The sequence below is a fragment of the Choloepus didactylus genome, chromosome 6, assembly GCF_015220235.1.
Source record: "Choloepus didactylus isolate mChoDid1 chromosome 6, mChoDid1.pri, whole genome shotgun sequence".
NCBI classification, from domain to species: Eukaryota; Metazoa; Chordata; class Mammalia; order Pilosa; family Megalonychidae; genus Choloepus; species Choloepus didactylus.
Window position 1 is genome coordinate 155483599 of NC_051312.1, and position 13738 is coordinate 155497336.

Genomic DNA, 13738 nt, shown 5'->3' on the forward strand with positions numbered 1-13738 from the left:
GTCTTCTGTCTGGTTGATCTATCTATAGGAGAGAGTGATGTGTTGAAGTCTCCCACAATTATTTTGGAAACATCAATTGCTTCCTTTAGTTTTGCCAGTGTTTCTCTCATGTATTTTGTGGCCCCTTGATTGGGTGCATAGAAATTTATGATTGTTATTTCTTCTTGTTTAATTGCCCCTTTTATTATTATGTAGTGGCCTTCTTTGACTCTCAAAACATCCCTGCATTTAAAGTCTATTTTATTTGAGATTAATATTGCTATACCTGCTTTCTTTTGGCTGTAGCTTGCATGAAATATTTTTTTCCATCCTTTCACTTTCAATTTCTTTGTGTACCTGTGTCTAAGATGAGTCTCTTGTATGCAACATATTGATGGTTCATTTTTTTTAATCCATTCTGTGAATCTGTATCTTTTAATTGGGGAGTTTAATCCATTTACATTCAACATTATAACCGTGAAGGCATTTCTTGAATCAGCCATCTTATCCTTTGGTTTATGTTTGTCATATATATTTTCCCCCTCTCTCTATTAATATCCTTTAATGTACCCATACCGAATCTCTTTAGTACTGAACCTTTCTCCAAGTCTCTCTCTCCTTTCTTTGTTTCTCTGTCTGTAGGGCTCCCTTTAGTATTTGAAGTAGGGCAGGTCTCTTGTTAGCAAATTCTCTCAGCATTTGTTTGTCTGTGAAAAATTTAAGCTCTCCCTCAAATTTGAAGGAGAGCTTTGCTGGATAAAGTATTCTTGGTTGGAAATTTTTCTCACTCAGAATTTTAAATATATCGTGCCACTGCCTTCTCACCTCCATGGTGGCTGCTAAGTAGTCACTACTTAGTCTTATGCTGTTTCCTTTATGTGTGGTGAATTGCTTTTCTCTTGCTGCTTTCAGAACTTGCTCCTTCTCTTCCGTGTTTGACAGTGTGATCAGAATATGTCTTGGAGTGGGTTTGTTTGGATTTATTCTATTTGGAGTTTGCTGGGCATTTATGATTTGTGTATTTATGTTGTTTAGAAGATTTGGGAAGTTTTCCCCAACAATTTCTTTGAATACTCTTCCTAGACCTTTACCCTTTTCTTCCCCTTCTGCAACACCAATGAGTCTTATATTCGGACGCTTTATATTATCTATCATATCCCTGAGGTCCGTTTGGATTTTTTCGATTTTTTTCCCCATTCTTTCTTTTGTGCTTTCATTTTCCATTCTGTCATCTTCCAGGTCACTGATTCATTGTTCAACTTCCTCTAGTCTTGTACTATGAGTATCCAGAATCTTTTTAATTTGGTCAACAGTTTCTTTAATTTCCATAAGATCATCTAGTTTTTTATTTAGTCTTGCAATGTCTTCTTTATGCTCTTCTAGGGTCTTCTTGATATCCTTTGTATCCCATACTATGGTCTCATTTTTCATCTTTAGTTCTTTGATTAGTTGCTCTAAGTATTGTGTCTCTTCTGATCTTTTGATTTGGGTGCTTGGGCTTGGGTTATCCATATCGTCTGGTTTTTTCATATGCTTAATAATTTTCTGTTGTTTTTGGCCTCGTGGCATTTGCTGAACTTGATAGAGTTCTTTTAGGATTGTAGACCAATTGAAGTCCTTATCTCTAATTTATCAGATCTACAGCTTCGTGGAGTACACTTTCTCTAACTAACCAGCAAGTGGTGTCCACGAGCCACCTGTTCTCCATAAGCCATTTCTCCCCTGCTTTGCCTTTGTGGTGAGTGGGGGAGTGAGTCTTGTGGGGTCCAATTGGTGTACCAAGCTTGCGTGTGTAGTTGGTGTTGCCTGCCCTGTATATGGGGCATGTGTCTGGGCAGTCGGTGGGGGGGTGGCTCTAACAATCAAATCTCCCTGGTGTTCCTGGAGTTTTAAAGCTGCTGCAATAGTCTAATCCTTCAGTTCAGTCCTGCCACAGTTTGTCTCTGACACTGACCCACAAGTCCTTGGTTTTGGTGTATGGCTCCTGAGACTCACGAGTGGGTCCCTCTTCCAGGCCGTGCACCCCCTGGTCCTCTGTTGAGGGATGATTGTGCTATGTCACAGGTGAGTGCCATCCCCCCAGGGTGGTTCTGGGCTGCTGGGCTGTGTAGGGAGGCTCCCAGTCTGCTGAAATGATGGCTGAATGGGGCTTTGTTAATTCACACTGCTCCACCTTCCCAACTCTGGGACAACCAGCTGAGGGTGCAGGGAAGGCTAATGTCCACACCCAGTTTTATGGTGTGTGCATGTTATTTGAAGCACTTCCGTCATACTGGGTTGTTTGGGGCAGCTCTGGGCTATGGGGCTGGCAATGGGCAGGAGTGTTTCCTGTCCACCAGGATGATGGCTGTGAGCAGACACCCTCCTTTTCTTGGGAAGTTGTGGTGTTTAGTGAATTTTCTCAGCCACTGGATTATTGCCTTTTGTCTCAGAGCTCTCTTAGTTCTGCTCTTGTCTTGACCTGCCCAAACTGCAAGTCTTTGAGGCTTTCTGTATTGGGCTTCTTAGAGTAATTCTTTTAGAAACAGAAAAAAAAAAAAAAAAGGGTAAAAAAAAAAAAAGGCCTCCTCACAGATCTAATGGGTTATTGAAATGCTAAGAGGCAAAGCAATTAGGACCATTAAGGAAAGATGCAGGGAGCAGAGAGATCAGTTTTTCTTCGGGATTTGCATATGAGCCTCAGGGCCTGAGCTCTGCCCTTCCCCTTTCTATATTCACCAGAACTCCAAAAATCCTCCGCTTTTATTTTGGAGTTTTTCTTTGCTGTTTTTTGCTATGCCTGTCTCCTCTCTCTGGGCTGGCTGCTCTCAGATTCTCTGTTGTCTGGTCTCAGTCTATCTATGGTTGGAATTTGGATCAGTAGAATGAGTTTCCAATAAGAGCTGCCACTGCAGTTCTCCCTTCTGCTTCCCAGCACTGATGGGTCCTCCTCTCATGGGACTGAGCCTGGCAGGGAGGGGCGCAGGTCCTCTGGCCGCAAAAACTTACAGATTTCGTTGATCTCAGCAGTTCGACATGTTCATGAGTGTTGTATGAAGTATGCCCAAAGTCAAATTGCTCTGTGGTGTCCAGTCCACACAGTTCTTGGCTTTCTACCTACTTTCCTGGAGGAGTAACTAAAACATACAGCTCACCAATCTGCCATCTTGCCCTGCCTCCTCCCCTCCCTATTAAAGCACAAAAATCACCTTTAGATAAAGAGCATTCTACTTTCTAATATGTATATCATGTATTTCTCTTTCTTGCCTGAATGGACAGGCAAGTAGAGTGTTAAATAGAAGAGGTGAAAAGACACATTCTTGCCTTATTCCTGATGGTAGTCTTTCACAATCAAGTGGGATATGAGATGCAGGCTTTTTCTGCTTGTTTGTTACTCCCTTTATGAATTCAGGAAATTTCCCTTCTATTTCTGGTTGTCTGAGAGTTTTATAATGAATGAATGTGAAAATCTACTTGGTTCATATAAATGAATTATACTGATAAATTGATTAATGTTAAGCCAGCTTAACATTGCTTGGATAAATCCAAATTTGACATGACATGCATTTTTACGTGTATTTGTTCATTTATATTTGCTGTATTCCATTTAGTAATATTTTGTTAAAGAATTTTGCATCCATTTCATAAAGGAGAACATTCTGTAGTTTTCTGACAGTAACTTTATTTGGTTTTGGTCTCATGGTAATGCTGCTCCCATACAATGAATTTGGAGAATTCATTATGAAAAAAATTGAGCAGTTTGGTTTTATTTCTTACTTCAATGTTTACAAAATTAGTCAATGAAACCATCTGCATCTGAAGTTTCCTTGGTGTGGAAAATTTTAATTACAAATTTAAATTTTTATCAGGCATAGACTACTCAAATTTTATACTTTGCTTTGATTCAGTCTTCAGAATTTGTGTCCTAATAAGTCATCTATTTCACTCAAATTGGTAAACTTACTGGCATAAAGTTGTTTATAATCATCCGTTTTTAATATAATGTCTACACGATCTGGAGGATTTCCACTCTTAGCTTTATTCCTTCCTTATATGTTCTTTGGGTTTATTTCGCTCTTCTTTTTCTACCTTAGAAGTTTAGCTCATTGAATTTTAGACCTATCTTCTTTTCTAAAATAAGCATGGAAAGATACAAATTCCCATGTAACATTATTTTTACCATGTACACACATTTTCATATATTTGTTTTCATTTTCATTCAATTAAAATATTTTCTAGTTACTCTTCAATTTGCTTCTTTGACCCATGGATTAGCTAGACATATGTTGTTTAATTTCCATGTATTTTCTATTTTGAGTTATATTTTTGCTATCCATTTCTATTTCAGTTCTCTTATGGTCAGCAAATATTCTCAGTATGATTTATTTTATTTCTAGGATGGGGCATATGGGTTATCAAAGTGAATATTCCCTATGCATCTGAACAGAATGTCTTTTTTTTTCATTGTTAAGTCAAAGTTTTATAAATTCCATTAGGTCAGGTTTGTTGATAGCATTCTTCAAGTTATCTATATAATTATTGATTTCCCATCTACTTTTTCTGTAACTGAGAGTGTTGAAGTATTTAATAATCGTGTATTTGTCTGTATACCCTTTTAGTTATGACTTTTTTGCTTCATGAATTTTTAAGATTTCTGATTAGGTGCATAGGTATCTTTAATCATTATGTCTTCTTGATGAATTTACCTTTCTATCTTTATGAAATATCCAACTTTTCTCTGCTAAAATTCCTTCTCCATAAGTCTACTCTGCCTGGTATCAATATTTCCACTACTTTTTTTAGGACTATTTTTTGCAGGGAATATCTTTTCCCGTTATTTTATTGTTAATCTATCTGCACCATTACATTTAGCATGCATTTCCTCATGGCAGCATTCAGTTGGGTCTTGCTTTTTATGTATAATAAAATAATCTCTTTCTTTTAATTGATCATTATAATTTAAACAATTAATCACTCATACTAAACACAATTTTTACTTTGTTTAGGTTTATGTATCCCATATGCTATCTATTTGCTATGTGTTACATATGGGTTTTTTTAATTTGTTTGTTTTCTTTTACTCTTTTTTTCTGACCTTTTATAGCTTTAATTTTGAAATTATTTTAGACATACAGTGGCTTTCAAAAGAAAATCAGACATATTCTGCAAACTCCTCACCTCACTTCTGCCAATACTAACATCCCATGTAATCATTGCATGGTTATCTAAGCTAAGAAATTGATATTTGTACCATACTTAAAACTAAACAGATCTTATTCAGATTTCACTATATTCACTAATGTCTTTTTCTACTCCAGGACTTAATCCAGGGTTTCACGTTGAATTTAGTTGTCATTTGTCTTTAATTTTCTCCAATATGTGACAGTTCCTTCATCTTTACTTGTCTTTTATGACAAGCATATTTTGATCAGGTACCTTGTAAAATATCTCTCAATTTGGGTTCATCTGATGTTTTCTTATGTTTAGATTGAGGTAGTGGATTTTTTGGAAAAGAACACCACAAAGATGATGTGTCCTTAGTGCAATACATCAGGGAGCACATGGCAGCAATATGTCCTTTTACTGGTAATGGTAACCTGGAAGTCTGGTTATAGTGATATCTTCCAGGTTTATCCATGGTAAAATAACTATTTTCCCCTTAATAAGAAGCTATATTTAGGAGGGAGACTTTCAAGGTTATGCAAATACTGTTTCCCTTTAAACTTTCACCAACTAATTTTAGCATTCAATTGATCTTGCCTGCAGCAATTATTACTGTGTTTTTCTAATGTAAGTTTCATTTCCCTCATTCTTTCTACATTCATGATTTGGAATTATTTTGTAAGGAATATTTCTTCCTTCTCCAGCATTTATTTATTTGGAGATTTTCCAGACGTCTTTCTAATATTGATTTCTAGTTTAATTCCGTTATGTTCTGATAACACACATTTTGTGATTCCTGTCCTTTTAAATATGTTATCATTTATTTTGTGCTGCAGAATGTGGTCTATCTTGTCCCATGTACATTTGAGAAGAATGTGTATTTGGCTGCTGTTGGATAGAAAGTCCTATAAATGTCAATTATGTCTTGTTGGGTGATGGTATTACTCAAGAGGTCTATATCCTTACTGATATTTTGCCTACTTATTCTATCAATTACTGAAAGACAAATGAAGTTTCTAAATATAATTGTGGAAGTGTCTATTTCTCCTTTTAGTTCCATCAACATTAGGTTCATGTATTTCAAAGCTCTATTTCTACATTTATACATATTTAGTATTTTTATGTTTTCTTGGCAAATTGATCCATTCATCACTATGCAATATCTTTATCCCTTTCTTGCTGGAATACTACTTTGTCTGATATGAGTATAGCTACTCTAGCTTTTCCTGATTAGGGTTGTATAATATATCTTTTCCCAATCTTTTATTTTTTAATGTAATTTTATTGAAATATATTCACATACCATACAATCATCCAAAATGTACAATTGTTTACAGTTTCATCATATAGTTGTTTATTAAACATCACAATTAATTTTAAACATTTTTATCACTCCAAAAAATAAAAATGAAAATAAGAATAAAAATAAAAGAGAGCACTCAAAGCATCCAATACCCCTCCTCCCCCCTCATTTACTTATTTTTAATTGAGATATATTCACATACCATACAATCATCCAGAGTGTAAAACAATTATTCACAGTATCATCATATAGTTGTGTATGCTTCACCACAGTCAATTTTTGAACATTTTCATTACTTCAAAAAATAAAAATAAGAAGAAAAGTATAAGTTGAAAGAGTGCTCAAAATGTCCCACATCCCCCTGCTCCATTAGTCATTTACTTTTTGTCCCCAATTTTTTTACTCATTTGTCTATACACTATATTGCCATGTAGTCTATTTTCTGAAGAAAATTCTGTTGTAATTATATTTTCCCTTCTGTTTGTAATGTGTTCCCCTATCTCTGTCTGGACTTTCTTTAAGATTTTATATTTGTCTTTTGTTTTCATAAGTTTGCATATAATAGGGCAAGTTCTGGGGCTTTTTTAAATGTTTGTTTGTTTTTGTTTATGTATTTGCCCTGCTTTGGTGTTCTCTGAGTTTTTTTTGCTGTGTGGTCTGGTGTCTTCCATTAATTTTGGTAAATTCTCAGCTATTCTTCCTTTAAGTAATTCTTCTGCCCTATCTACTCCCTCTTTTCCATATATGATACCAAGTATACATACATTAGTCTCTTTAATATTGTTCCACAGGTCTAGTATGTTTAGCTCCTTTTCTTCCCACAATTTTTCTCTTTGTGCTTCAGTCTGGGTAATTTCTATTGACCTAACTTCATGTCACTGATTCTTTCTTCAGATGCACCAAGTCTTCTGATGGACTTGTTGAAGACATTTTTAATTTCTGTTATAGCACTTTCATATGATTCTTTATTATAGATTCCTTTTTTTCCCTGAAATTACCTCTCTGATCTTGCATGTTGACTATCATTATTATTAAGTGTCTTTAGCATATTAATCATAGTTATTCCAATTCCTTGTCAGCTTTCTGCAGCTGGAACTGTCCCCTAGAAAGCACCTCGCCTTTCCTCAGTTTTGATGGAAACAGGATACCCCACCCAAAATCCATGCCACTCATAATGGCTAGATTTGATTTGTATTCACTGACCCAAAGTCCTTTGAAAGAAGTTTTAATCTGGGTTCTATGAACTTTTCCTGGTTGTTCAGCATTTGGCATGAAAGAGATGGCAAGAAAAATAGATAGCTTTTATATTAATGAATAAAAGCTTTTATATTAATGCATGTTTATCCATTCATCATGCCCATGTTAGGAGGAGGTAATATTCATATTTACTGAGGACCTGCCCTCAGGGTTGCATTCCCTGGTAAGACTCATGAGTACTCTGCTCCCCCTATAATTTAGACTCTGAATCTAGCTTAAATAAATGAACAAAAACCACTTGAATACCATTTGTCAACAAAAAATTACTTTCTCTGAATTAGTGAATGTCATTTCCCACTCATTAGAAATGTGTGTGTTGTGAATGAGAACAGCAGTTTGCCATACTCAAAATCACCTGGAATATCTGGGAAATGTGTACTCAAATATACCCTTGGCAGTGACTAAACACATCATTGATTCTTCAAGCAGTTCTCTGCCATATCTTTGGAAGCAAATAGATAAGATCATTAGATGACAACACAGTAGAGAGCTACAGACTTCAAAGTGTATCAAGGAGTCATGAGCTTCCTAAGGAATCCTTGGTACACCAGGAGGCCGTGCATCCACAGTGCTTCTGCTCTGTATTCACCATCTCTGCAGGGCACTTACACAGTGAGGACAACCTGGCTCATTATAAAACCCTTCACTGCCCAGAATATCATTTGCCAAGCTCCCACTGTTCCTAGTTATAATGTCACCACTTGAGAATAATCAGTGTTCTGTTCAGTCAATATAACTTCAATTTTGAGTGGTCAAGAGGTTTTTACTTTTCCCACCATGGGTCTAAAGTGATAAAAATTCAATCACCTGAGATAAAAGTGTTTTATTTTTGTCTCTTGAGTAATTTAGCATGAATGCAGGGAGTACAAACATCCAGCAGTGAGAAATTAGAAGCAGCCCAGCTTCATTTTTGTAGAAATAAGCACCTTTTCCTGCCTCTTGCTTTGATCCTAAAAGCCCTATGCCTTTCAAGATGCTACACAGAATTCTAAAGCAAGAGGCTAACAATTCTGTAGAGAAAATGGGATATTTTCTTTGAAAAATAACTGTTTTCCTTCTATATTTTGCAATCACCCCCTGGTGGATAATATATCTTTCCTTCTTATAATGTTCTCTTGTGGTTTTTCTCTTTTCTCTGCTCACAGAGCTTAACCAAGTTGGTTGGTATTTGTCTGTTGGAAGCCTGCGGCTGAGCAAAGCATCACATTAGACATTTGTCATCTCAGGGTGTCGTTCATCAGAACTGGCTTTCTGCTTTCCACTAACAGACCTCTTTCTGTAGTTTTGCTAAACAGGATGGGTTGAAATCATTGATGAAATTAATTGTATTTTTTAAATATCAAGACCCAAGCTAAGAATGGATGGTATAAAGAATGTGTCATTTTTATCTCCCTTTGTTTATTCTTGTGTGAAATTGTTTTTTATGTAGTAATTAATTCATCCAAGACTTCCCCCCATTGGGTAATTTACAATATGTATAAAAAATATGCCAATTCTGATGACGTGTTTTCAGAGTTGTCATTTGAGTGTGGTCATACATTGATAATTATATGTCTTCTGTCATTCACCTGAATCCTGGATTTTTTATTCATTATTCATGGTCATGTTTCTTATGGGGAAGAACAATGAGCCCACCGGCTTCTCTGAGAGTAAATATACGACTCTGAAGGTGCAGAACAAGGAGAAATGCAAGGACTTGGATCTAACAGAAAAATCCAGGCCAACATCATGCCTCTGAGCAGCTTCTCCTCTCAAGTCTCCATAGACGAAAAAGCAGAATGTCTTTAAGGTCAGTGCAGGACTGGGGCATGCCAGGATCCCTGGTGTCATACTTGGTGAGGCAGGTGCACTTTATTTTTTTATCTCATTTGATTAGATCTTATCTTAGGATTCATCAAGATTGACTATTTAGAGCAGGTCTGGGTGTGATGGGAGGCACTAAGATATTATGACCATACTCTCCCACTCAGGTAAGTAATGATCAGCTGCTGATAAAGATGGACGTTTTCACCTGGCTGAGCAAGAACGATGTCCAGGTGAATATAGAAATGATGGACCAGGTAGAAAGAAGTCAAGAGAAGCAGAGCCGAAGATTACATAGCAAAGAGTGATCTTGCATACAATGTGGAAGGGATTTGGAACTACAGGCAGTTGACATCAGGAGTTCTTTCAACATGCAACAGGAATCCAGATATCAGTCTTAAACTGAGGCTTGTTTCTCAAAAGGCTTGATAGCAAGGTAGGACATCAGCCCCAAGGGAACAATGGGGCATTGTCAATAGAATGAGCACCAGAGCAGAAATGCAGCCATGAGAGTCAGAGCCAGGCTGGGGATTGGGGCTCAGAAACAGAATGATGGCCATGTTGTCAGATCCAAGGCAAGGAGCCTTTCATGCTTGAAGCTGGGGGAGTGTGAGACTTTGAGTTGTTGGTCAAGACACTCCTAGTCTCTTGAAGACTAGGAGAAGGAACCCAGGGGCCTTGTTTTGGGGACCAGTAGATGTCTGTGGAGCCAAAGCTGGGAGAGTTTGTTAATGACAGATCTACCCTACAGGAAGGACTTCTAAAAGGACTTCTGCATAGTGAAAAGAAAAGTCAGGAGAGAAAGACTTTGAGAAGAAAGTAGAAATAAAGACTGTCAGCAAGGATGACTAAAAGGAGAAAAAAAAGAAAGAAAAAATAAGATGTGACCAATAAAAACCAGAGAATAAAATTGTTGAAGTAAGTACTGCCTTACAGTAATAACATTGAATGCTTATGAAATAAATTCCCCAAACAAAAGACACAGACTGGAAGAATGGATAAAAAATATGATCCATCTAAATGCTGTCTACAAGAGACTAATTTTAGACCAAAAGATACAAATAGGTTGAAACTGAAAGGCTAGAAATATATATTCCATGAAGCAGTAACCAAAAAAGAGCTGGGATAACTATGCTAATATGGGAAAAATAGACTTTAAATTACATATTAACAAAGGGGAAAATTCATCAAGAAGAATCAACAATCAAAAATATCTTTGAAACTAAATCAAAGTGCCCCCCAAAAATGAGGCAAACATTGGTAAAACTGAAGAGAGAAATACCTCTACAAAAATAGTTGAATAATTCAATACACCACTCTCATCAACAGATAGAATATCTAGACAGACAATCAATAAGGAGACAGAGAACCTGAATACTATGATAAACTGTACTAGATCTAACAGACATATACAGAACATTGCACCCCAAAACAGCAGGATATACATTCTTCTCAAGTGCTCATGGATCATTCTCAAAGCCAGACTACGTGTTGGGTCACAAAATTGGTCTCAATAAAATTTAAAATATTGAAATTATACAAAACACTTTCTCTGATTATTATGAAATGAAGCTAGAAATCAATAATAGGAAAAGAAATGGAAAATTCATAAATAAATGTAGGCTAAACAACATACCCTGAAACAATTAGCTGGTCAAAGAAAAAACTGCAAGATTAATACTTAAATATCTCACATTGAATAAAAATGAGAACACAATATATCAAAACTAATGGGAGGCAGTGAAGGCAGTGCTGAGAGGAAAATTTATAGCCCTAAGTGCCTACATTGAAAAGGAAGGAAGAGCTAAAATCCAAGACTTAACTGAACACCTGGAGGAATTAGAAAAAGAACAGGAAGCTCATCCCAAAGCAACTAGAAAGAAATAAATAACAAAGATTAGGGCAGAAATAAATGAAATTGAGAAATAAAACAGTAGAGAGGATCAATGAAACAAAAAGATTTGTTCTTTGAGAAAATCAATAAAATAGAGAAATTTATAGCTGGACTGACAAAGAATAGCAGAGAGAGGATGCAAATAAATAAAATCAGAAATGTGAGGGGACTCATTACCACTGACCCCATAGAAATAAAACAATCATAAAAGGATATATGAACAACTGTAGACTAACAAACTAGATAACTTAGATGAAATAGACAATTTCCTAGAAACACAAAAAACTACACTAACTCAAGAAGAAATAGATGACCTCAACAAACCAATCACAAGTGAAGAGATTGATTCAGTCATTAAAAACTTCCCAAAAAATAAAACCCCAGGACCAGATGGCTTTACAGGTGAACTCTACCAATCATTCCAAGAAGAATTAATATCAATCCTGCTGAAAGTCTTCCAAAAAATTGAAGAGGAGGGAACACTTCCTAACTCCTTCTATGAAGCCAACCCTAATGCCAGATAAAGACTACAAGAAAAGAAAATTCCAGACAAATCTCTCTAAAGAATATAGATGCAAAAAGTCCTCAACAAAATGCTATCAAATTGAATCCAACAGCATATATAAGGAATTATACACAATGATCAAGTGGGTTTTATACCAGGGAAGCAAGGATGGGGCAACACAAGGAAATAAATTAATGTAACATACCATATTAACAAATTGAAGGGGAAATACTACATGATCATCTTTATTGACACAGAAAAGGCATTTGACAAAATCCAGCATTCTTTCTTGATAAAAACAATTCAAAGATAAGAACAGAAGAAAACTTTCTGAACATGATAAAGGGACATATATGAAAAACCCACAGCTAACATTGTATTCAGTTCTGAGAGACTGAAATCTTTCCCTATAATATTGGGAAGAAATCAAGGATACTAGAAGTTTTAGCTAGAGCAATTATGCAAGAAACAAGAAATAAAAGGCATCCAAATTAGAAAGGAAGAAGTAAAACATTCAGTATTTGCAGACATGTTACTATATTTAGAAAGTCACCAGAAATCTGTGACAAAGTTGCTAGATCTAATAAATGAACTCAACAAAGTGGCAGGATAGAAGATCAACATTCAACATTCATGTACTTTAGCAATGAGACGTCCAAGACGAAAATCAGGAAGAAAATTCCATTTACTATAGAAACCAAAATAATGAAATATCTAGGAATAAACGTAACCAAGGATATGAAGGGACCTATATTCAGAAAGTAAATGACATTATTAAAAGAAATCAAAGAAGATCTAAATAAATGGAAGGACTTTATGTGTTCATGGGTTGGAAGGCAAAATGTCCTCAAGATGTAAACTCTACCCAAATTGTTTTACAAATTCATTGCAGTCCCTATCAGAATTCCAATAGCCAAACTTGCAGAAATGCAAAAGCCAATTATCAAATTTATTTGGAAGGGTAAGGGGCCTCAAATAAGTAAAAAACATCTTGAAAAATAAGAAATTTGTAGGACTCACACTTCCTGACATTAAAGCATATTAAAAAGCTAGTGTCAAAACAACATGGTACTGATACAAAGATAAGCATATTAATCAATGGAATGGAGTTGAGAATTCAGAAATAGACCCTCACATCTATGGTCACAAGGCTGCCAAATCCACTCAACTGGGACAGAATAGTCTCTTCAACAAATGATGCTGGGTGAACTGAATATCCATATCTAAAAGACTAAAAAAGGACCCCTATCTCACCACTTATACAAAACTGAGCTCGACATGGGTCAAAGACCTAAATACAAGAACCAGTACCATAAAACTTCTAGAAGAAAATGTAAGGAAGCATATTCAGGATCTTGTGGTAGGTGGCGGTTTCTTAGACCTTATACCCAAGGCACATGCAATGAAAGAAGAATTAGATAAATGGGACTCCTCAAAATTGAATATTTTTTTGCTTCAAAGGACTTTGTCAAGAAGGTGAAGATGCAGCCTACTCAATAGGAGGAAATATTTGGAAACCACATATCCAATAATAGTTTAATATCCAGAATGCATAAAGAAATCCTAAAACTGAAAGGCAAACAACCCAATTTAACAATGGGCAAAATACATGAATAGACATTTTTCCAAAGAAGAAATACAAATGGCTTAAAAAAAGCACATGAATAGATGCTCAACTTTACTAGGTATTAGGGAAATGCAAATCAAAACCAAAATGAGATATAATTTCACACCTACTAGAATGGCCAGTATGAAACAAACAGAAAATTGCAAGTGTTAGAGAGGACATGGAGAAATAGGAACACTTATTCACTGCTGTGGGAAAGTATTTTATAATCAGCTATGTAATTATACT